At 46.4% G+C, this 24,171-nt stretch overlaps 1 protein-coding gene across 1 annotated transcript in view; it reads left to right on the top strand.

Moving 5' to 3' along the window:
- The first annotated feature begins 6,541 nt into the window (after window positions 1-6,541).
- LITAF (lipopolysaccharide induced TNF factor) overlaps window positions 6,542-24,171 on the top strand; it is a 28,040-nt gene continuing 10,410 nt past the window's right edge. Inside the window, exon 1 of the mRNA XM_081132541.1 lies at window positions 6,542-6,610. The gene's annotated coding sequence lies outside the window, so the exon portion shown is untranslated. The remainder of the gene's footprint in view (window positions 6,611-24,171) is intronic.

Below are 24,171 nucleotides of genomic sequence, written 5' to 3'. Positions count from 1 at the left end.
CCAAAAGTAGATCAGGCAGGTGACATTGCCAGATAGAATAGAGAACACCCAGTGAAATATAAATTTTAGACTATGAGTGATTTATTTTGATTTTTAGTTTCAGTATGTCCTGTGCAATATTTGGGACATACTTACACTAAACAATCACTTGCTGTTCATCTGAAATTCAAATTTATCTTGTGTTTTTATTTGCTATATCTGGCAACTCTACCAAGGCCTCTCTGCTCCCAAGCGTCCAGAGCTATGGCTCCAGCAAGGACAGTGAGCCAGGATCAGGGCACAGGGTGGGGGTGCAACCTTGGGCCAGTGTCTCCTCCCTCTGGCCTCAGCTTCCCCATCTGCGTAGCTCAGCAGTCAGAGTCTCTGCCTTTGCGAGGATGAGTTGTGTGATGTGTGTGGGAAATGTGTTTTGGAAATGGAAAGGTGTTATGGAAACATTAGTTACCAGAATTCATTGTTATGAGTAACACAGACCAGGCGGTGGAGGCTATTTTCAGAAACTGAATTCCTTTTTTAAAAATTAGTTAAAAAAAAAAAAAAAAAGAATTTGTGTTTGTTCTTGAAATGTTAGAAAATCAAGAGTAGCAAAAGGAGAAAAAAAATTCTTAATTTTCATCACTCAGAGACAACCTTTTATAGTGTTCTTTATCCTTGAAAAAGTATGAAGACTCTTTTCCAGGCATGTGTGTGTGTGTGTGTGTGTGTGTGTGTGTGTGTGTATTTTTCTTTTTAACAAAATGTATCCTATTCTGTATTTTTTTAGGAAGCCTGTTTTTCTCCCCTGGCTGATGTCATTTTTTAAGTAGAATGAGGAAGTCTCACCCAGAGGAAGTCTCTCCCTTCTAACTGGTCCCTGTGATTCCAGGGCTACTGGTGTATGTGTGTCTACTTCCCAGATCCTGTCCTGGGCCCTTTCTGATTAGAACACAGCTGCAAAGTCTTCAGTGGGAAGAGAAAACAGTCACAAGTGTCCAGTAAAACTGTGTGGCACCCCCATCCTTCTGTGTTCAAACAGGACATACAAGAGATGCCTGGTTTACTTTTTTTTTTTAATTGAAATAAAATTCACATACTACACAATTTAACATTTTAACCATTTTAAACTCTACAATTTAGTCACATTTAAGTACATTCAAAATATTGTGGAACCACCACTGCTACCAACTTCCAGAATATTTTTAGCACCCCCAAAAAGAAAACCCATACGCATTAGCAGTCACTTCCCACTCCTTGCAGCCCCTGGCAACCGCTGATCAGCTTTCTGTCTCTGTGGATTTGCATATTCTCAAAATTTCATGCAGATGGAATCAAAAGACGTGTCCTTTCGTGACTGACTTCTTTCACTTAGCAAAATGTTTTCAACGTTTATCCACAATGCAACATGTTTCGGTACTTCCTTCCTCTTTATGACCAAATAATTTTCCATCATATGGATATACCGCATTTTGTTGACCCAGTAATCAGCTGATGGGCTTTTGGCTTATTTTCACCTTTGCCTCCTGTGAATGAGGCCACTGTGCATATTCCTGTACACATTTTTATTTGGCCACCTAAGGATGAAACAGTAACCGCACCATTTTCTAGTTCCACCTGCAATGCTTGAGGGTTTCAGTTTCTTCACATCCTTCCCAACACTTGCTATTTCCATTGAAAAAAAAAATTATAACCACTGTAGTGGGTATGAGGTGGTATGTCATTGTGGTTTTCATTTGCATTTCCCCGATGACTAATGATATTGAGCATTTCTTCATGTGCTGGTTGGCCATTTGTGTATCTCCTTTGCAGAAATGTCTATTCAAGTCCTTTGCCCACTTTTAATTTAACTTAATTTTATTGTTTTGTGGTAAAATATAGATACCATCAAATTTACCATTTTAACCATTTTTAAGTGTACATTTATTTCAGTGGCATTCACAATGTTGTGCAACTATCACCACCATCCATCTCCAGAACTTTTTTTTTTAAAGACTTTTTTTTGTTTTGTTAATACCCACCTGAGGAGATTGTTTTTCCATTGTTTTTCAGAGAGAATGGAAGGGAGGGAGAGAGAGGAGGAGAGAGAGAGAAACATCGATATGAGAGAGACACATGGACTGGTTGTCTCCAGCACACGCCCAGGCGGGGACGGGGAGCAAACCCACAAGGGAGCTACGCGCCCTTGACCAGGAATCGAACCCATGACCCTTCTGTGCACCGGCTGGCGCTCTAACCACTGAACCACGCTGGCCGGGGCCAAAAAAAGGACAATTTTTAAAGAGCAGTTTTAGCTTCACAGAAACTTAAAAGGAAGGTACCGAAATTTCCCACATCCCTTCCCCCCACATGTGCACAGCCTCCCCATTATAAACATCCCCTCCAGAGTGGTACGTTTGTTAAAACTGATGACCCTACACTGACACTGACCCATCGCTATCACCCAAAGTCTCTAGTTTACATTAGAGCTCATTCCTGGCATTGTGTACTCTGTGGGTTTGGACAAATACAGAATGACAAGGGCCCACCAGTATTTTCAAGGCCCTAAACTTCTTCTTGGCTCTGCCAATTTATCTGTCTTTGATCCCCCCAGTTCCTGGCAACCACCGATCTTACTGCCTCCAGAGGTTCGCCTTTCTGCAGAACATTTTCATCGACCCAATGCCCATCTTAAAAATTGGCTTGCTTGTCTTTTTGTTGTGGAGTTGTAAGAGTTCTTTATAAAATCTAGATAGATCGATCAATCTATATGACTGCAATCAAATATACGATTGGCAAATATTTCCCCCCATTCTGTAGGTTGTCTTTTCACACTTTTTTAAAAAAAATATATATCTTTATTGATCTGAGAGAGAGGAAGAGAGTTAGAAACATCAATGATGAGAGCCATTGATCGGCTGCCTCCCGCACGCCCCTGACTGGGAATCGAACCGCAGTCTCCTGGATCCTAGCTCGATGCTCAACCACTGAGCCACGCCGGCCAAGCGTCATTTCACACTCTTGATAATGTCCTTAGGTGCACAAAGGTTTTTAATTTTGATGAAGTTCAGTTTATCTATTTTTGTCTCTTGTTGCTTGTGCTTTTGGTGTATATTTAAGAAACCATTACCTAATCTAATAATCCAAAGTCATGAAGATTTACACTTTTGCTTCCTTCCAAGAGTTTTATAGTTTTCCGCTTTTGGGTTAAATTTTGTGTATGGTATGAGGTAGGGCTCCAACTTCATTCTCGTGCCTATGGACATCCAGTTCTTCTAGCACCACTTGCTGTAGAGACTCTTGCCCCAGGGAATGATTTTGACGCCCTTGTTGAAAATCTATTGGCCACACATGTATGGGTTTATATCTGGACTCCCGATTTTATTTTGTTGATTTATAGGTCTAGTCTTAGGTTAATACCACGTGATTTGATCGCTGTAGTGTTTATAGTAACTTTCGTAATCGAGACTCGTGAAAAAATGAAGGCAACTTTGGGTGTGTTTTTTCAAGATTGTTTTTCATTATTTGGAGTCCCTTGTGATTCTATATGAATTTTAGCATCAGTTGGTATAATTCTGCAAGAAAGGCAGTTGGGATTTTGATAGAGATTACATTAGATTTGTACATTGGTTTGGGGGGGTAGTGCCATCTCTGGTGGTTAGTTTTATGTGTCAGCTTGGCTAGGCTATAATACCCAGTAATTCAAGGAAACACTAACCCAGGTGTTGCTGTGAAGGTGTGCTGTTGATGTCGTAACTGCTACAGGTTGGCTTTAAGTAAAGGAGATTATTTTGGTAATTTGGGCCTCATGCAATCAGTTGAAAGTCTTTAAGAGCAAACTGAGGTTTACCAGAGGAAGAATTCTACCTATGGATTAGAGTTTCAGCTCCTGCCTAAGAGTTTCACATATATTTATTTATAACTATCATCTATCTATTATCTATCTATCTATCTATCTATCTATCTATCTATCTATCTATCTATCATCTATCTATATCATCTATCATCTATCTATCATCTATCTCTATCTATCATCTATCATCTATCTATCATCTATCTATCATCTATCTATCTATCTATCTATCTATCTATCTATCTATCTATCTATCTATCATCTATCATCTATCTATCTACCTATCTATCATCTATCATCTATCTGTCTATCATCAATCATGTATCTATTTATCTGTCTGGTTCCATGTCTCTGATAGAACTCTGACATCACATGAATGTCTTTCCATTTATTAAGGTCTCTTTAATTTCAGCAATGTTTTGCAGTTTTTAGTGTACAATTCTTAAACTTCCTTATTTTCTGAATTTCATTTTTGTATCGCTCCTTGTTAGTGTATGGAAATGCAACTGATTTTTGTCCGTTGCCGTAGCATCCTGCCATCTTGCTCGCCCTGCTTATTAGCACGACTAGTTTGTGTATGTGTGGATTCATTAGGATTTTCTATACAGAATATCATGCCATCTGAGAATGGAGACAGTTTTACTCTTCCTTTCCAACCTGGGTGCTTTTTACTTCTGTTTCTTGCCTAATTGCCATGGCTGGAACTTCCAGCACAGTATTGAGAAGCAGTGGCAAGAGCTGACATCCTTGCTTGAACCTGATCTCAGTGGGGATGATGCCAGCTGCGGGCTTTGCACAGATGGTCTTTATCAGGTTAACAAACTTCTCTTCAATTCCTAGTTTGTTGAGTGTTTTTATCATGAAAAGGTGTTAGATTGTGTCAGATGCTTTTTCTGCGCCTATTGAGATAATCATTTGGCCAGTTTACTTTTCTTGGCTTCTCGGAAGCATTGGGTTGGAAATTCAATCTCTGTGGTTTTTCGGGGATTAAGAAAAGGGTTACAGTTTTACAGCTCTCCCCAGAAAAAAATCGAATACTCACAGCCGTGGTAAGTGTTTAGGGCAGATGAAAAAACACAGCCAGCTCCTGCAGTTGAGGGGAGAAAAATGCATGAAAATGTGGTAGCACCAAGTAAAAGACAGAAGGAAATTCAGGTGTGTGATTGCCTTTCACTCTGTAGAACAGAAGGAAAGAATGGGAGGGAGAACATCCGATACACGGGGCTGGTTTTTAAACATTTTTCTCTGACAGATTTTCTGTAGGGCTTGTGTCTTGATGGTTTAGGATACTCTGGTTTAATGTCAGGACAACAGGTCCTTCTGCCCACCTTGAGGATGGAGAATGGTCGAGGTTGGGCACAATCCAGCTTTCTCTATAGTTAGAAAAAAAAAAAAAAAAAGGTTGGCCTTACTAATAACGTCTACCTGACAAGTCCCCATGCTTGGGAGGACTTTGAAATCTCCTCCTCTGATTGAGTAACACGGGCATGGCTGATGGTAGCTGGGTTGACATAATGAACGGTGGTGAGTGATTTGAACAGGGATGGAGAGGACAGTTTGCTGTGGGACCTTGGGCGAGTCACTCTCCCTGTTTAGGTCTCAGTGTCTCCCTGTCTCTGTAAAGGCAGGGGATTCCACCACCAGAGGAGTTCTAGGATCCAGGTCTACGAATCCAGGAATGCCCAAGTGGCATTTCTCCCTACAGCCACACCAGGGCTCCACCCATCTCCAGGACTCTATACTCTCAAAGCCCAGCACAAGCCCATTAATGCCCTATAATGACTCACCAGGGAACCCTGCTCCATCAGGGCTTCAGATATTACAGTAGCAGCCAGATGGGCTCTTATCAAACAGGCAGGCAGCAGTCATTTACCGGCAGAGGGTTGAGTGGATGTTGAAACAGGAATTACTAATTTCCAGAGTTTCCAGTGATGACGTAAGACAGTGCCTAGGGGCCACAGGCCACCCTGGGGACCTACAAAGCAGTAAAAATAGCAGATAAGATTTATTTAACACAATCTATGCTAAACCCTTTGCCTGCATTATTTCAGTTAATCCTCAGTAGATCGTAAGAGATAGGTACTGTTACACCCATTTTACAGACAGGAGACTGAGGCCCAGAGGAACTGACTTACTCGAAGGCCCAAGGAGTACTTAGGGCTGTCTGGATGCGCCTGAACGTACAGATTTGAGTTACGGGGGGATAAGGGCCACCCTCAAAAGGACAAGGAGCGGGGATCCCTCAACACGCGATCTGGGACTTGAGGTGGGTGGTCCCGGTGTCTGAGGGTGGGGGAGGGGAAGGAATGCCGAGGCGTGAGGCGGGGGTGGAGGGGCAGGCGCAGAATCTGAAATGGGAGACCCCAGGAGCGAGTTGGGGGCCCCGAGGTCGGCACTAGGGGCCTGGGCTGAAACTGGGGGTTCCAGGGAGGGGGGAGGTCCGGGGTGCAATCTGGCCGGTGGGAAACCAGAGAGGTGGAGGGGAAGGGCAGAGTCCAGAGGGCAGGCGGTCTCTCGCGGGGTCAGGCCGGGCGGGCGAGGGCCGGGGGTGGTGGCCCGGGGGTGCCCAGGCGCGGCTGCTGGCGACGCTGGGAGGCAGCGAGGAGCAGGAAGCCCGGGCCGCCCGCCCCGCCCCTCCTGGCCCCGCCCCGCCCCTCCTGGCCCCGCCCCGCCCCTCCTGGCCCCGCCCCGCCCTCCTGGCCCCGCCCCTCCTGGCCCCGCCCCCGCCCCCGCCGAGGTGCCGCCGGCCCGCCCGCCTGCGCTGCCGGCTCAGATCTCCCGGCTCGACTGGCGGCGCGAGCGGCGGTGAGTGCGGCGGGGCAGCAGCCGGGGCGCTAAGGGAGGCACGGCGGCGGGGCCGGGAGCCGGGGGGCCCTGGGTGCGAGCACCTGCCGGGGGCCCGGGAGCAGCTGAGGCCGGGGGACCCGGGGCTTCGCGCCGGTCTTGGCGGCCGACGACCCCGGCGGGCCCCGGGGTTCGAGACCGGGTGGCGGGCGCGGGGCTCCGGCCGAGAACTCCCTCGCGGGGCCGGCGCGGGCGGGTTTCCAGCCTCCCAGCGCTTGTCTCGGCCGTGGGACGGGCGGGGTCCACTCCGGCGCCCCGAGTGGGCCGATCGTTCGCGGATCGCGCGCGGCGGGGTCGCCCGTCCCCGAGCTGAAAGCGCGCTTCTCCGGGTGCGCGGCGCGCTCTGCGGCAAGCACTGCCCTCATCTTTTCAGGGAAGTCGCGATTCGCCCTGGTGGCTGCGATCTTAAAGTTGAGATTTTTTCAGACTCGTCACCCGGGAATTCTGAAACAAAACCAAACAACAAACCCCGACGAATCTCCCGATACAGGTCCCAGAAATTCGGCTTCTAGGGGCCACGGCATCTGCGTTTCTGCCCCTTCCCGGGGGAATTCACGCAGGACCCAGGACCACCCTCAGTGGGTGCCCGTGTGGACACCCGCGGGCCTGGGGAGTCCCGGGAGATGAAAATCTGGGACACAACGCAAAGGGAGCCTTGGCCTGGCTAGATTCCCGCTGCCCCGTAAGATTGGCACCCAGTGAGCGCAGGAGTTTGCCCATTTTCCCGTCAGGATGAATGCTGTGGGCACAGGCAGGGGAACCTGTGGCTGAGGTGGACATTGCCCCTCCCGCCAAGCTAGGCAGGTGCCCTCCCCTTAGCTTTCCAGGTCAGTATGCATATGGCAGCGGGCTGGGTGTTAGGCCAGGAGCTCCTGATCAAGGTCAGGGAGGGGAAATGGTGAATCCTGGAAGGGCCATCATTTCAGGGATCAGGTCAGTTGGACCTTCACTAGCTTTCACTTTTGTGCTTTGGGATAGTGGGGCTGATGCCATCCACCCTTGGACTGTGCTTTGGTGGTTGGGAAATCCAGTTTCTGGAAACCACAGGGCCTTCCTATCTAACCCATCAGGTTAGACTCTGCCACCAGTCTTCCCATGGGAGATAAATCTCTCCCCTCCGCCTTGGTGCTGGTTCAGGGGCCTTTTGGAAGGAAAGTTGTCCCTGCAGTTCTCCTGGGGCCCTTTTAAGGAAAACCATGGTTTGCATTAAGGTGAGGCTCACTTACTTTCCTACTCCCACCCCTAACCTTCTCAGAGTGGATCTTTTAAAATAAGACTAACCTGGGTGCCTGCAAAGAGAGCTTGGATTCTGCCACCATGTTTGGTTTTATCATAGTTGGATCAGAATCCAGAGAGCAGGTGACCTGTTCTACCTGGCGTAGAATAACACCCATGCTGCACTTGGCTTTCCTCTCAGCCAGTCCTTGCTTTGGGATCTAATGTGCACCAGACTCTCTAAGAAACACTTATTGTAGGTCTACTATGGGAGAGGCCCATCTTTCCTCTTTCCTATTACTTTAAGGCATTAATAATAGATGCTTTTATTCACATTTGAAAAAGTATCCTTGTAATGTTGCCATGGATTAAGTGACTTGGTGATTGATCTGAGACGGAGAATCAATTTGTTAAGTCTCTAAAATACTAGGCTGAAGTAATTCGCTCTTTTTGGTGAGTAAATTTCACTTTGTTCCTTCAGTCCCTTCAGGCTGGCTGTGGGGAAATGAAGTGCTACCCTTGCCCTGGAAAGGACACAGAAGGAATGGCTCCTGGTCCTAAGGGGTTTATGCTATGAGTGGCAAGTGGAAACACACACAGTTGTGAAAGAGCCAGTGCTCACTAATGCCCGAATGGGGGTTAGGAGAAATGGAAGGGAAGTTGCTTTGAGCATGGGGACAGGTTAATCAAGAAAAGTTTAATAGCAAAGCTGACGCCTGAGCACATTTGGCAGAGGGACATGGGGACACCGGCAGCATTCCGCATTTGCAGAAGCATCTCAGCAAAGCTTCGGAGGAGGCGCAGACACGCCCAGGGTTGAGGACAGTAAAAGGAACCATTGAGAGAGGAGTCAGAAGGTATTTCCAGCTTAAATTAACTTTCAAGGACATAAACAGTGTATGAATTGCGGTCCTTGACCATCCACACTGACCAGAAGTGTGTATGATCCCATTCTGAGAACAGGCTGGTGCCTGTCAGGGACTTAAAATTCTGCCACCCAAGATGAATCTCCCCACAGCTATAGTGATGGTGGGAAAAAGGAGATCCATATGAGGAAGTCCTGGAGTCTTGGTACTGGGCCTTGTCCTCTGTTTTGCTTTTGCTGCCTTGAAAATAGCCCTGTGGGTGAGGTGACCCATCTCATCAGGCAGATAGGCCTCCTTAACTGTCTCTCTTTAGTGCAGACGTGTTTGTGATGTCTTTGGTGCTCATTTGGCTGTCCATGGCCTGTTCAGCACTTGATTGGTGGTTACTTACCATAAAATTGTTATTTGAGCTTAAAGCCGTACTTTCCTGAAGCCTGGAAATTTCATCCTGTTGTTTGAATCTGCGTTGGCACTCTGGGCAGCTGTGGTAACACTTCTGTAGCTAATGAAGTTGCCCCTCAACTTACTTATTTCAGTAGAGGAACTGTGTGTAATTTCATAGGGTTTGAGGTGTGGACAGAATCTAGGGTGTCTGTAGTGATTTCCTGCTCCCCTACCTAGTAGGTAGGAAGTTAATTCACCAGGATCCTGAAAGCCTAAGGCACTTTTTAAAAAAAATTATATCTTTATTGATTTCAGAGAGAGAAAGGGAGAGGGAGAGATAGAAACATCAGTAATGAGAGTCATTGATCGGTTGTCTGCTGCACAAACCCCCCCCCACACACACACACTGGGGATCTGGGGATCGAGCCCCCAACCCAGGCATTTGCCCTGACTGGGAATCTACCACGATCTCCTGGATCATAGGTCGATGCTTAACTGCTGAGGCACTCCTGGTCGGGCCTGAGGCACTTTCTTTATCACTTCATTCTTTTTGGTGTTAACTTCAGGAAAGATAGTGCCGGAGAATTTAAGCTACTTAGCTCTTGGAGCTTTAGAATTGACTGTGTTTCTGGGGTAGATTTAAGAGCTTAGCATTGACTTGCCTGAACCTTGAGTTCAGGGAGGTTATCATTGATATTTTTTAAAGTTATACTCAAAATAACAATATTACAGAAAGTATGTAAGATGAAGAAAATGAGGCATAATCTCAGCATGTGAGTGTAACAGCTAACATGTTCGGGTTTTTTTAATTCAGCTGCCTGGCCTTTTGTCATGGTGCCTGTTTTTTTATGGAGTTGCAATCAGGGTACACACAATTTTGTCTTGATGCAGTCCCATTAATGTTCTCATTGCACTGTTTCATCAAAAACCGTCATGTGAAAACTGGGGAAGTGGTTTCACCAGGAATCCAGAGGGAAATTGCCCGCTCTGGCTCTGGGGGAGCAGCCCAACTCCCCAATCGAAGCATTTTCCATTCTGCAATTCACTGTAATTTGTACTCGCGCTGTGTTTGAACCTGCCTTTCAGATTGTGGTAACTGTATCTTTGACTTGTGGAATATACTGCCCTGCAGAAACAGACAGAATTCAGAAGATGGAATTTGAAAGCATTTCTCTGAAACATTGCACTGTGAACGTCTGTATTTTTATGGAAGTGGACTGAATCTGAATTTGTTGGGGTGTCAGATAGCCTAACAACCATGGTATAATTTTTCACTTCCTTTCCCGAAGATGGCTGGAGATGCCAATTTCCTCTTTTGTCTAAATTCTCCCTCCTTACTAACTTATGTTGGACTTTTTCTGGAGCCATAAGCATGTTAAATTCCATTACAACAAAAACAGCGTTGCAGAGTCTTTGTATTTTAAAGATGTCTAGCCAATGGCCCCGACTACCGATATTCCGTGTAATAAAGGTAAAAGTGAAAGAGTTCCTTAGGGCTTTTGTAACCAGGTTTCACTTTTGCTTACACTATTGTAAAAAAACATTTTTCTCCTGAGACTGTAAAAGACCAGATATTTTGGGCCTTTCCCAGCTGGTCCTCCACCTTGTGTACAAATTGGGCTATTTTCTTTGGAGACCTGACAATTTGCATGTGTGCCCTTCTTTTGCTGAAGGAATCCCTTTTTTCCTGGGGTCTCCTGGGGTCATTTCTGTTACACATATTCCAGGATGTCTCCCTGGTTTCTTTTCTGGGGCTGGAGGGTGGAGGCGGGGAGTGGAATTGAATAATCTTCCTTTTTTCTTCCTGAAAGAACTGATCTTAGAGGATTAAGTTGGTGGTGAAAACACTGCTTTATCTTCTCTCTGAAGGCCTTGCCCTTTTGTGTGTTGGTCTGATACCTAAATCCAGAAAACAGTTTTATACACATCATGAAGATGTATTTTTAGAAGAGTTTATTACCAACATGTGGTTAGACCACTTTGTTGAGAGTTTTGAAAGTTACATCTTAAGGGAGGGGGACAGATTTGTGGAATATTAATGTGTATTCAGCTGGGAGGAGTTTGGGAGATTACTTATATCTTAAACGCCTGATCATTTGCTTAAATTTGGGGATATCTTTTTTCTTTCTTTCTTTTTAAACCTCCCAATTAGAAATATTAGAAACCCTGGTCATCCACTTAATTTTTTTAACCTTCCTAGTTAGAAATATTAGAAACCAAAATACAATAAAAAAATACTTTCTTTTTAAAAAACAACACACAACACCCTTTTTTATATATAGGATGTCCCCAAAAATGTATACACACACTTTGAATAATTATAAAGGCAGTGTTTATTAAAATACATTTCTTTTTCAAAATTGAGCTATCAGCTGTTAAAGTGTGTGTACATTTTTTGGGGGACACCCTGTACATATATTTTAAAAATTTAACTTGAGCAACTTTGGATGAGGCCTGCCTGCCCCAGTTTGCCTTATAATAAGTTTAATTTTAGATCTGCAGGAAAGTTGCAGTTAATATAGGGGTTCCCGCATACTCCTCACCCAGTTTCCCTGTTGTCAACATCTTACATCATCACGGTATATTTGTCAAACTAAGAAACTGACATTGGTTCCTCACTATTAACCAAACTCCAGACCTTATTTGGAGTTCACCAGTTTTTCCACTGATGTCCATTTTTCTGGTCCAAGATCCCATCCAGGGTACCACGTTGCTCTTAATCCCCCGTCTCCCAGTGTACTCTGGTCGGTTACAGTTTCTCAGTCTTTCCTTGTTTTTCATGACTGTTTTTCAGGAGTCCCAGGCAGGGATTTTGTAGAATTTTTCTCAAATTGGGTTTGTCAGATGTTTTTGTCATGATTACAAAGGAGTTATGGGTTTGTGGAAGAATGCCACAGAGGTGACATGCCCTTCCTGTTACGTCACATCACATCAGGGGACACATGATAGCCATGTGACATTGCTAATAACATTAACCTTCATTGCTAGATGAAGGTGGGGTTTGCCAGGTTTCTCCACTGTAGAGTTACTCTTTTTCTCTTTTTATTTATTATTTAAAAACAAGATACTAAATCCAGCTTGTACCAGGAGTAGGAGGGAAGAGATTAAACTTCACCTCCTAGAGTGGAGGGTATCTACACATGTCACTTGGAATTTTTTTTTTTTTATCGTTTTTTAATCCTCATTAAGGATATTTTTTCCATTGCTTTTCAGAAGGAGAGAAGCGAAAGGGGAGAGAAGAGAAACACTGAAGTGAGAGAGGCACATGGATTGGTTGCCTCCTGCACGCACCCAGACCAGGTCCGGGCATAGAGCCTGTAACCGAGGTACCTGCCCTTGGCTGGAATCGAACCCGGGACCCTTCAGTCTGTGGGCCTACGCTCTGACCACTGAGCCAAACTGGCTAGGGCACTTGGAATTCTTCTGTAAGAAGAATTCTTCTAATGCACACTTCAAAAGAGCTGGCACTGTGAATATGCCTGTTGTCTGTGGGGTAGTGTAGGTCATATATGCACATGAAATCTCAGCTCTGCAAGGAGGTAGGCTGTGTATCGCTTTCCCAAAGCCCTGTGGGGAATCCAGAGAAACAACAGAGCCCTTGCTTGCCTTGGAGGGGTGTAGTGTGGTCCATTTGGGCAGCAGAACCTAACTCGCAGACAGGAGGCAATTAGGCCGCATGAGGAAGGCATATGCCATCAGGGCTGCGTGGCATGGGCTAGGCGGGGACATGGGACAGGCTTGAAAAGAGCACAGAGGTTAACGTTTGCCTCGCTGTCTCACCTTACTCCTAAGCCTTGCTAAAGGCGAGACTGTTGTTTTCCATAGTTTTCAAAGACATGACAATTACAGTACCCACAGTCATCTGGAATAGATCCAAAACTGAGGAAATAAGCAAATATAAGACTGCCAAGTAGTGTAGGTGTTAGCATTAAGCCAGATGCCCAGGCTGTTTACCTTTCTCATAGGTGGCACCCAAGGAAACTAGTAACTCTTACTTTACCTGGAGTCCTCACACCCCAGCTTCTGGTTTCCCAGTTGTCGGAAGCTGTGAATCAGCAGACGGAGAGGAGGGTTGGGGGCTGTGCTGCCATCGGTCCAGGTTGGACTCTGGGCAGCCTGGGATAGCATAGCCAACAAGCATTTTCTTAATTATTTTTGCACATTTTAAGAAGGCAGAGGGAAATATGGGATCAATTTTAGAACATGGTTAAGATACTTTCTGGGGAGGGATGTTGAAAGAGGCTGTCAGTCAGAATGAAGCAACACCATGAGACTGGCATTTGCGTTGTTTAGACGTAATCTGGGGGAAGGACCCCCTTGGCTGTGGGCCGTGGGGCCTTTGATGTGTGTTTGCACTGACGGGGTAGTTGTTGGGTGGCTTTTGCTGTGGTTGGTTTCTCCCAGTGTTCTAGGTTTTGAGGCTTATTTTTAGAATCTGAACTCTCCTTGGCAGGAATTGAATACTTTTGGGGGGTTTTGAAGTTGCTCTTGGGCTACTGGTTAATGAAACAGAACCCTTGTGTGAGATCCGTCCCTAGAGGGTCCAGCCTGGTGCCCACCTTGTCCAGGCCGGGCTGTTGGTGGTGTGAATGTTCCCATAACCCGACTGTACCCTTTGGCCTCACCATAGGACACAGGTGTGTCTGTTCTGCACGCTTGGCCACACTGTCCCCCAGACCCTCTACTTGCCTTAGAACCTGGACTCAGTTTCCCCTTGTGTCTGCCCCCGTAATCTCTCCGTGTTGGTTAACTTTACCTCCCCAGATGGGTTCCTTAGGGCCGTCGAGGGAGGATCCGTGTCTCCCCAGCCCCTTATCTACCATCAGCTTTCAGAACCTCCTGTGTGAAAAATGGGTAATAGCAGGTGGGTGGGTGGAGGTGGAAGAGGGCATAGAGGGGATAAATGGTGATGGGAGATTTTAAATTAAACTAAAAAAAGAAAATGGATAATAGCACAAAATGCAAAGGGAATAACTTTATTTTGGTAAATAGGATGTGGTTAGTACAAATTTGGAATTATATAGCAGGAATGGTAGAGTACACATCTTCTCACCAAATAGAAATGATCAGAAGCTTAATCACTGTGCAAACATTCCGGGAGGGGCCAAGGGCCAGGTGCTGGGTAGGAACATGGGACACAGTTCACGGGACAAAGGGCTGTGATGATGTCATTTCACTCGGAGGCAGGAGGACCTAGGAGGCCAGCTTGGGGAAGGCAGATAAGGGTTTGTAAAGGAGGCTTTTTTCTCTATTAAAAAAAGATTGGATTTATTTTCATTATAAATATAATTACAAATATAAAGTTATAATCAAATTATAAATTTGTTGAGTTATAGATAATAAACACATTAAATTTAATTTATTTTTCTTAATTTAATTTTTATTATGTAATATTGCTCTGGTTCAGTATACAAAAGATCAACAAGGTTATAAATGTGAAAAGCATTCGTTCCACTGCATCCCCAGTTCACCTGCCCTGCTTATTGGCAGCCATTGTTAGCAGTTTCTTGTGTATCCGTTTGGAGATATTTCTGCTTATTACATAAGGAAATATGTATGTTCTCTGATACACAAATGGTGGCTTGCTATAAACGGTCTTTGGGATTTTTTCAGGCAGTGACATATCTTGGGGATTACTGCATTTCAGCACAAAAAACTTCCTCGTTCTGTTTTGACGGTTGCATACCATTGCCTTGGGCGGATGGACCATCACTGATCTACCCGGCTCCCTGCTGATGGACGATTAGGTGGTTTCTAGCAACATTGCGGGGAATACCCCTGTGTGCTCCTGGTTTTGTCACTTTCCCCATGTATGGGGTTATCTCTAATACAGATTCATGGAGGGGAATTGCTGGGTCAGAGGACTCGTGCATGTTAGATTTTGGCAGATGCTTCCATTGCATAAGCCTCAGTTTACCTTCCCACCAGTACTGTGTGACATTTACAGCCAGGACAGCGCCGTGTGCAACCAAATGCTTTGCTCTTTGCCAGGGTGAAAATGGCAGATCTAATAATGGGTGAAAATATCCTGTTATCAGTTGTGAGTTTATTTTAAAAACACCTTTTATTTTTAGAATAGTTTTAGATTAACAGAGAAGTGGCAGAGTTAGTGCAGAAGTCCCGTATACTCCATCCAGCTGCGCCCTCATTGTTAACGTCTTACATCACCAGGTACGTTTGTCGCAACTAAGAAACTGACATTGGCACCTTACTATTAACCAAACTCCAGACTTTGTTTGAAGGTCACCAGTTTTTTTCCACTAGATTCTGTTCCAGGATCCTACACTGTATGTAGTTGTCATGTCTTTTCCTCCTCTGGTTTCCTTAACCTCGGCAGTTTTGAGGAGTATTGACCTGGTCCCCTGTAAGAAGTTGTCCAGGGTGGGGTTTGTGTGATGTTTTCTCATGATGAACCTGGGGTCAGAGGTTTGGGGGAGGAAGACCACAGAGCTGAAGTGTCTTTTTCACCCCATCCTATCAGCAGGTATGTGATGTCCAGGGAACTTCTCCCTGCCGACGTTAAGCCTGGCCATCTGTCTCCCTGTGGTTGTAACTGCATCTCCCTGCTTTGGAGAGAGAGGAGCATCTTTTCTTATGCGAAGATGAAGTTGTCCAGCAATGGGTCATGGTCGGCTGGATGCGTGTGGGGTTGAGGAGTGGGGGGACCACTGGAACTGTGTGCAGGCCCTCGAGTCCCTGGGGACCTGCTGTAGAAGGGCTGATGGGAAGGAGCAGCCCCTGAAGGAGACTGAGGCTCAGGGCCAGGCCAAATGAGGAAGCCCTTCCCGAGGGGGTGCCTGGCAGCTCTGAGAGGAGGACAGAAGCGGAGTGGGCTTGGAGGGGTTGAGGCTCAGGAAAGAAGGCTGTTGAATCCGTGGATGTGGGCGAGAGGCAAGGAGCCCCAGGGCCTGAGGCCCAGGCTGAGGGAGGAGGGGCATTTTGCTTTTACATTTTAACAAGAAAAGATTTGAACCACTACAGAGAATGGCTTCTTGATGCTCGAAGTGTGATGGGGTCTGTGCTTGGGCCTTCCTGCCCCTTAGCAGTGAAACCTCTATGTCACTTTGTGGGCAAGCAACTCCTTCCCTGGGCTTTACTCAGCTTCCCTGTAAATAATTAGAACGGGTGTGTTTATAGTAACCCACGCGCCCAGTGTTCTGAGTACGCCCACTAGCTTCATTAGTACAGCAGCCCTCCGAGGTGTAGATACTTTTATCAGCCCATTTTCCAGCTGAGGAGACCGAGGCACACAGAAATGAAGCAACTCGCCCCAGTTCAGCCAGCCTAGAAGTGGCTAGAATTTGAACCGAGGGAGCTTGGTGCCAGAGTGTCTACCCTTGAACATTCGACCGGCCTTAAAATTCCATTGTCTTAATACTGTTTTCTCCCAGCATTTTTTACTCCCCTTTCCATGCCCTGCCTGCTCACATTTTTCCATGCCCTCTCTTTCCTCAGAGCAACTGTTGGGTATTCAGCAGGCCAGGCCAAGGTCCATGCCATCCCTGCTGTCGCTTGAGCGATGGGTGGCACCCGTCCACTCTCATGAATGGTGGGACCACATGCAGGTGTTTCTGAAAATGCCACATGTGGCGGTGTGTTGGGTGCCAGGCAGAGATGTCCCTCCTGTGACATCCCTAAGCTCAGTGGCAGTGGCCTTGGTTTCCCCACCAGGTCATTTTCGGATCGGGCCCTGCTTTGGAGCCCCTTGTACCTTGAACAGGTGTCCAAGGGGAATTGTGTTTGGCATTATCTCTGCCCTCTTCCTCCTTTGCTTTTGGCCCTGGCCTGCCAATGGGTCATTTCACCAGAAAGGGACGGGGGTGGGAAGGAAAAATGACCCAAGATTCCATAAGTCCCTCATCTGCCACTAGTGTCCCCTCAGTCCTTGCCAGGTATCAGCGAGCACTGAGGATGGAGATGCCTGCAAAGGTTGAACTCTGTTCCCCCTTCCCGGCCACACAAGTCAGCAGGAGTTGCTGATGTTACCGCATCTCGGCGTACAAGTGACCTGGAGCCTCCAAATTTTCTTGACACTTACGGAAAAAAGACAGCTTGTCGTTTCTGGAGAATGGATGATGACACATCATCCATATTGAATGAGTGGCTTTAGAGCCAGGCCTAGGACCAGGTAATGAATGCCAAGTGACAGGTATTTCTGAGTTTGGGGTGGTGGCAGTGATCACGAGCCCAGATCTTGAATGGATGATATCGTCACAGGAAGCGCCACTTCTATAACCCCCACCAGAATTGGGAGTGGATGCTGTCAGAAACCAGGTGCCCCTGCAGACAGCAATGTGACAGATTTGCATCAGGGAATAGAAATGAACGGATCTTGAGGCTTGGAGACTGTGGCTTTTTTTTCTTTCTGATTTTATCTTGTTGGTGTTTGCACGCCTCCACACTTCCTCTTTCAAGTTCTTACCACCCACATCTTGACTTGGTCCCCTGCTGCACGTCCTAGGGTGCCCTGTTGAGAAACATCGCTCCCCCCAGGAATCCGGGAGGGAACAGGATTCCAGACCCAATTAAGTGATTCCAATTCTGGAGCATATCTGGTGATGCTTTGGCCACATGCTCACGTTGCCTTGAGCGAACTGTGAGACCATCCATGACTGAGGCTTGTCACATGAGCATCTTCCTCTAAAAACTTGCTTTCTCAGATTCTGAGTTGAGGCTCTGAAGGTAAGACCTTCTCATTTATGTCAGTTTCCAGATCTTGATGCCATCCAAGATGGGCCTTGGTGTCCTTTTTATACCTGGCTATTTTCTACAAACATTTGTTGAAGCATCAGGGTGACCAGCTTGTCCTGATTTGCCCAGGATTTTCCCAGCTTTAGCACCAAAAGTCCTGTATCCAGGGAAACCCCTGGGCAAACTGGCATGGTGTGTCACCCTATGAAGCACCCATGATGTTTGGAGCCTCATTCTAGGTGCTGGAGATGCAGGTTTTAATAAATTAAAATTTTTGCTTTTATAGTTATACAGACTGGTCGGCAAGACAGACAAGTAAAAAATTCCTTGTGACAAGCACAGCAGAGGAACACTTATAATCACAGCTAACACATCCTGAGTGCTTGTGTGTCCCTTGTTCTGGGTGCTTTTCACAAGGATTTACTTCATCTTCCCAAGAACCTTAAGAAACTACCATTGTGCCCATTGTACAGATGGGAAAACTAAGGCACCAACGTCATGCCTTGGGACATGGGGGAGCCTGGATGTGATCTCAGGCACTCTGGCTCCAGACCCTGCACCCTTGATTTCTGCACTGTGAGGAGAGGTTTGGGGAGGAATTCTGCCCTGGGAAGGCCAGATGTTATTTCTTGGAGGGAGTGACAAGCATGCTGGGATATGATAGGTGAGAGGAATTTACAGACACATTGGGAGGGAAGGAGGGGAGGGAGGGAGGGAGGGAGGGAGGGAGGGAGGGAGGGAGGGAGGGAGGGAGGAAGGAAGGAAGGAAGGAAGGAAGGAAGGAAGGAAGGAAGGAAGGAAGGGAGGAAGGAAGGAAGGAAGGAAGGAGGGGAGAAAGAAAGAGTGAGCCTGGCACGTTGAAGACATCTAAGCAAGGTTACTGGTGCATAAAAGATTTGCATTTGCAGTGGTGGTAGGAGGTGAAGTGAGAGGGGTGGGAAGTGGCGGTCCAGTGAGTCCTGGAAACCTCCCTCCATCCTGGGCAACCTGGTATCTTTGGTTACTCTGGTGGGCACATTGGAGGGTATCAGACCCCAGTGGTCTTGATTTTAGGTAAATGGCAGTCACTGGATGGCCTGGACAAAGACTAGAGGTGAATTTGGAGGCTCGGGTTGTAGGCTTTGGCTTGTGACCTGGAGACCAGAGATTTCCAGCAATGCCTCTTTTTTCTTTTTATTGAAGTAAAGTTCATATAACATAAAACACACCATTTTAAAGTGTACAGTTCAGTGGCATGTAGTACACTCAGTGTTGTACAACCATCAGCTCTGTGTAGTCCCAGAACATTTTCATCTCCCCAAAAAGAAACTGGACCCATCAGCAGTCACTCCCCATTTCCTCCCAACACCTTCCCTCCAGCCCCTGGCTGCCACTAATTTGTTTTCTGTCACTGGATTTACCTGCTCTGGACATCTCACATGAATGGAATAATGTTAAGATGTGGCTTCTCTCACTCGGCATCATGTTTTCAAGGCTGACTCCGGTGGTGTCTTGGAGCTGAGTTATCAGTGACAAAGCTGCTCGGCCAGCCACCTCTAGACTTCCCAGAAGTCAGATTCTTCCCTTAGATTAGAATTTAGGATTCCAGGCAGACTGCTGCCAGCCTTGGCTCCCAAGATGTCGAACAAATGCGGGTCTAGGCCCAGGACAAGTGAGAGGACCCTCAAGCTCTTGGTGAGCGCCTGAAACAGCAGCTCTCCTGGTGTGTTTCAGGGAATTCTAGAGCTGTCTAGGCCACATTTTTGAAGAGCAGCTCCGTTGCTGAAAGTAAGGTCCTTCATGGAGTTTATTCCCATGTTCTGAGGTTTTGGAATCAGTTCATCAACATCACAGGGCCTGAAGGCGTGGCTTTCCTCTAGGATTTCCAGGGCTTTTCTCTTCTCTTTCAACAGGATATTAGAAAGCTGGGACTGAGCTGCTCTGAGACTCTGCTGGCTCAGAGGCCTTTGCCTTTTTCTCCCCTGGTGATGGCAGCATGTGGCCAAGATCTCCCAGCCCACAGTCACTTTATTTTTATTTTTTAAATTTTTTTAAAAAACATATCTTTATTGATTTCAGAGAGAGGAAAGGAGAGGGAGAGAGAGAGAAAACATCAATGATGAGAGTCATTGATTGGCTGCCTAGCCTGCATCCCGGGCATGTGCCCTGACTGGGAATCGAACCCCGATCTCCTGGATCCTAGGTCGATGCTCAACCGCTGAGCCACGCCCAGCCGGGCCACAGTCACTTTAAATATGTAGCTTTGGACAAAATTTGCATCTCAGAAATTCTGAGATTCCTCCTTCATCGTTTGCCTCCCTAAAATGAGAAGGAAGAGCTACCTTTGGTTAATCAAGACCCTGGCCCCCACCCTTATTAAAAAGGCGGAAGGTTTTGCATTGCGGAGTCCCGGTGACAAAACTACTTAGACTCCATGATAGGCAGGTGTTTCTTTTGTCTTGGCTGTGTGGTATGAAAGTCTGCGGGAGATGCATCTTTTCACCTGTGTTAGGGAGGCAAGGAGAGAGGTGACACCTTGAGAGGTGTTCAGATGTGTTGCTTCCGCTGAGTATTTATTGTCTATTCGTTTTGTTTGGGGACAGGGTGTGCAAAACGAGGCTGCTGATTGTGCCTGGATCTCCAAGCCGGGAGGTGCTTTGGTGAGATCTAAAGAGCTTCGGAATCGGTGGGTATGGGTTCAAACCCCAGCCCTGCCACTCCGTCTGTGTGACTTTGGACAAGCAACTTAACCTCTCTGGGCCCCAGTTTTTTCGTTTGTAAGTCAGGATGACTTATCAGTAATCCCTGACTCAGTGGTTTGAGAACTGCATGGATGGCACATGTCAGGGCATGAATTTACAGGGCCCATTACAAATAAAGTTAGGAGCCTGACATGGTTCATGTTAATGCAGTTGTGAAACTGGGAGTGGGGAGAGTGGAGAGTAGTAGATTTTGCTCAGGCCAGAACCTCTGGACTCAAAGATGTCAAAATAAGATTTTAATAGCTTCCTTAACTGGTACCCCTTAGCACTCTAAAGTTTCTTTCTGGGGTGAGGACCCAGCAGGTTCAAGATCCAGACGAGTGACTGGTGACAGGAGGAATTGGTTGGCCCAGCCAGCCCAGCAGCTCGGCCTCAGTGCAGCAGAAGGGAGTGTCCCCTGGGCAGGCCACCCTATCCTGCCCATCTCCCTCAGCTGTGGCTCATGAGATTAAGGTGTGAGAGGGCTGGGCATGTCTGCAAAAGAATATACAGATGTAAGGGACATTAGGACTTAGTAAAAGGTTAGAATGTGTTTGGATGATTGCATTGATGACAGCAAGGAAGGAGGAGACACATTTTAGAAATTCTAGATGAGGAAATGTTGGTGATTTGGAAAACTCATTGGACCCACACGTGGATTCTCAGTGGGGACTCAAGGGAGTGAAACTCGGTTCTTGGGGGGTGGAAGGAAAAGTGAAAAAAATATCTTAGATATTACAGTGGTGTGTGGCCCTCCAAAACTCAACCCTACCCAATGAAATCTTATTTCTTAGTATTTCATTTCTCTTGTTAGGCAGAAATTAAATTATATTTAAATTAATTAATTAAATTTAAATGTAATTTAATTTTACTCCTTGGAGCAGGGGTAGGGGGGTGGGAGGGTAGTGGGGGAGGCAGCTGTAATGAAAACAAGATTGAGAAATCCTGTTCTCTACCGGTTCCATGGGTTCCAGGAATGATCTACACCCAGACTCCTTCCTCTAGGCCAGGAATAAATATCCACATACCCCCTCACTGCCCGTTTAAGACAATATCTTTCACTAAGCAAATCGTTCAGACTTGGAACAAGGGAAATTTTCTGCGAGGGACCCCAAAATTCCAAGTGGCATATTTGCAGATGAGAAAGTGGGGGCTAGGATTATGCAGGGGTCAGGAGCCAGTTTCGAAGGCCAAGCCCAGTTCTTGCAGCAGAAATGCAGCTCATGGATTGAAAATGCCCCCTTTCCTTTTCTATGACCAGCGCTCACATTCCGAGACAGAACATGGGCCCCGTGCAGCCCCAGAGGCGCGGCCCAATTCCAAGTGTCCAGAATTTCAGGGTGGAGGCGGCCGAGTTTCCACCCGAGAGGCCTTCTGCGTGGAGGGCCCTTGGGACAGCATGGGTCCCCGCCCCTCGGGCCAGCCTGCTCACACTTTCCATATTTAAAATATGGGTTTGGAATGCCTCCCTGGACTTGGAAGTAACTGATAAACCAGCCATTCTGAGATGATGAAAACAAATCTCCAACCCTTTGCCTTTTCTTGATCTCTATGGGAGAGGGTGGAAGGTGAATGGAGACTGGCCTTCAGTGTGTTCTCTTAAATGGACAATCGGGAAAAGCCACTCTCTGGGGTTTAATAATAAAGTTAAACAATGGTGGGGGGGCAGGGAGTGGAAGGAGACCCCCTTGTTCCTTTACTTCCCCCCACGAAGCTTCATGTAACCATGGCAACCAGGGCTCTGCAGAGATGCCCCAAGGTCCAGGATTCTCAAGGCTGCGCTTTTATGTGTAAAACTGTGGCTTTGTGTTTTGTTAAACTCAGATGCTTTCCTAGGTTTTCCACTTTGTCCCTGTAAAAGGGACACAAGTATTAGATATAATTGTGCTAGCGCCTCAGCTTGCAGGCAGCCTGATTGGAGTGACAAAGGGTTCTCTGGTGACAGTGGAGTGTGTGTGAGTGTGCACCTGTGTCTGTGTTGGAGTGAGAGACTTCTCTTAAGAGTGTCGTGATTATATCAATGAGTGAATAAAACTATCCTAAAAAAGTGAAAGAAAAAAAAAAGTGTCAGGTTTTGGGTTTAGATAAGGAGGGAGGGAAGGTGGGTTGAGCAAATCCTTTCTGGAAGGGTGGGTGGATGGCTAGGTGGGCCTCCTTGCCCCTGGGGGAAGTCAAATAAAAAGAAATGGGAGGGAGGTAGAACTGTGACTGAGTGAAGTGGCATTTCCTGGCCTGGGGCCTTGGGAAGGAACGCTGTGGAATTTGTTTAGAAAGCTTTCAAACTAGGTGGTTATCTGTTGTTGCTCTTTTTCTTTTCTTTATTTTTATTTTTTACTATTCTAGTTCGTTGCTCTCATTTTTTTCAAAATTATAAGCATGCTTTTGTGGCTATTTCAAAAGCAATGTTCCCAAGAGCCAATGTCCTGAAATTCTAGAATATAGGATGTGACTGCAAGAAAGGTGATGCCTGGTCAATAAGCAGGGCCCCTGGGCCTTCATTTCCAGAGCAAGGAGTTCTTACAGGTCAGGGACAGAAGGCGCCCACCGCCTGACACCTGTATGTTCTCCCTTTACAATTTCTGGCTCGTTTCTTTCCTTTTGGAGGAGAGAGGTGGTGGTTTTGAAGTAGAGGAATTGCACTTCTGAGTTGAGTATTGACTTCCAGCGGTTTGACCCAAACTGAACAATTTAGGGCATCCCAGACCTTATTTTTCCTTCCCAAAGCACGCCAATGGCAACCACAGCAAACGGGGCTATTTTAGGCTTGCCGTATGCATGGCATTTTCTGCTCCTGTGGGGTTTTTTTGGGGGGGCGGGGGCTACATGACTCAGTTTTCTTAGTAAATTGTGTAGGACCTGCCTTTCCTGAGACAGGAAGGGACAGCACGTCCTTGACGTGGAATGCGGGTGTCAATTCCTGCAAAGCACCCTGGCCTGTTCCCCCAGCTGAAGACTCCTTCAGCCTGGTCCCCGCCAGAAGCAGATGGGGAAGCTCCTGGGGCCAGCCTAAGGGAGCAGCAGCAGATTTAGGGGATGGGCCTGATAGAGAAGTGTCCTGGGCTGGTCTTTGTGGTCTGTGTTTGTCCTCCTTCTGCATTTTTGTCTCTGTATGTCAGAGGGACCTGGCAACATTCTTTAATCACTTTTCACAGTGTTCTCATTTTTAACCCCTGAACCCGTTTTCACAAAGATGTCCTGTGACCTGCCCTCCTGCGTAAACCTCCCCTGTATACTTGGGTGTCTGCCCTTCTGGCCTGTCCACCCACACATAGGGGCCTTCTGTGGTTTTCTTCTTGCTTTTCTTACAGACTTTCTGTGTCATCTACCCTTCCTAGGGGGACCTACCTCTTCTCTATAACCTTCTGTGGTTCCCATTACTCCATAGCAGTACTATGCCCTAGAACGAGGAAATGGGCCACATAGGTAATTTTAAATTGTTTAGTAGCCACATTTTTAAAAGTTTAAAAGAAACGGGTGAAATGAATTCTTACAATGTATTATACTTAGCTCCATATATCTAAAATAGTATCATTTCAACATAAAGTTCTTGAAATCCAGGGTGTATTTTTACATCGACATATCCCAAATTGGACGGTAAAAATTTTATAAATGCATTTCACCTTGATTCAGAGTTTATTAAATTTGC

The sequence above is a fragment of the Miniopterus schreibersii genome (genome assembly GCF_964146895.1).
Source record: "Miniopterus schreibersii genome assembly, chromosome: 3".
NCBI classification, from domain to species: Eukaryota; Metazoa; Chordata; class Mammalia; order Chiroptera; family Miniopteridae; genus Miniopterus; species Miniopterus schreibersii.
Note: the sequence above shows the minus strand (reverse complement) of the source record. Positions and strands in the feature narration are given on the sequence as shown.